Source organism: Aplysia californica, unplaced genomic scaffold (assembly GCF_000002075.1).
Source record: "Aplysia californica isolate F4 #8 unplaced genomic scaffold, AplCal3.0 scaffold00771, whole genome shotgun sequence".
Classification (NCBI taxonomy): domain Eukaryota; kingdom Metazoa; phylum Mollusca; class Gastropoda; order Aplysiida; family Aplysiidae; genus Aplysia; species Aplysia californica.
The window spans coordinates 327,355-328,506 of record NW_004798041.1 but is presented as its reverse complement, the minus strand read 5'-3'; positions in this window follow the sequence as shown (position 1 = coordinate 328,506).

Here is a 1,152-nt window from a genome sequence, read left to right as displayed (position 1 = left end):
TTTTTTTTGCTGAACTTTGTTTAAAATGGCAGTGTATCTGAGCACAAAGCTTAAGCGTCTGTGGTGTAACGGTGTGGCGCTTTGTTGTCGCACACAGGAGATCCGGGCTTGATTCTCAAGATTGGAGAAATTTTTATCGAGTATCTCTGTCTTTCAGCTGGGCTATTGTCTGACTTTCTTTGTGCTGTTGAAGCTGACGCTGGAGAGGTGAGCAGAGTAAGCCTGACTCCCTGTAAGGACTTCTCTGTTGACTTCCTCCCCTAGGCGCTTATATGATCTTATTATGCAGTTGTGAGCGCCGTAAAACCTCTACTAAGACTAAACTAAAACTGGTGTCTTTCTGGGTTGCTTATCCCTCTCGGTCCTCGTTGGCCCTGACAGACAGGCTCAGAAGTAGCCCTGCTCGGAAGTCCCCTCCTAGATTGTCTTAATGTGTCTATGGGGGCATAAAAACCGCCTACATTAAGAAAAAGTATTCTTTTGAACCTGGTCCGTATTTCTGGTCTCGAAATCTGCTCTATTTCTGTCCTTTTCTTGTATTCACACCCACTATAGTTTTTGTGGGTGGTTGGCGGGTACTGTAGTCTTTGCTTCTTCTTTCCTATCAAACATCTATCGTCCTTATCTCTCCTACATCTATTTTGTGTTTGTTATTCTCTTGTAACACCTCTAATCTTCGGCACTTATAAAAATGATGTATTTATCTGGCAAGGGTAGTAAAACGCCTACTAAATCTTAAGTAAAAACACTATAATCTTATAATTACTATTATTTTGTTTCCGATCTGACTGGCTTGTAACTGCTGTTACCCCAAGTTGAACATGGCTTTTATTGAGCTGCTTATCTGTAAATGTTTCTGCCTCTTAGATCTTTTCTTTTATCTTTTGTAAAGCTGTTAAAGTTGGTAAATGTATTATTTCATCTGATCCTTTTTAGTCCCTTATACACGAAGCCAACAATTTACAGGGCTGTGTTGTCGAAGGTTTTTATTCTTTACCCATCTCTTCTTTCTGGTATAGTTATAATATTGATGAACTCTGACCCCTGTCTCTTTTTCAATTATTTTTGTCCCCCTCTCAGCCATGGGTTGTTGTTTTTTTTTCATTATTATTATTCGTTTATGAGAGTGTTGCGTTTTTTTTCTTGTGGTTT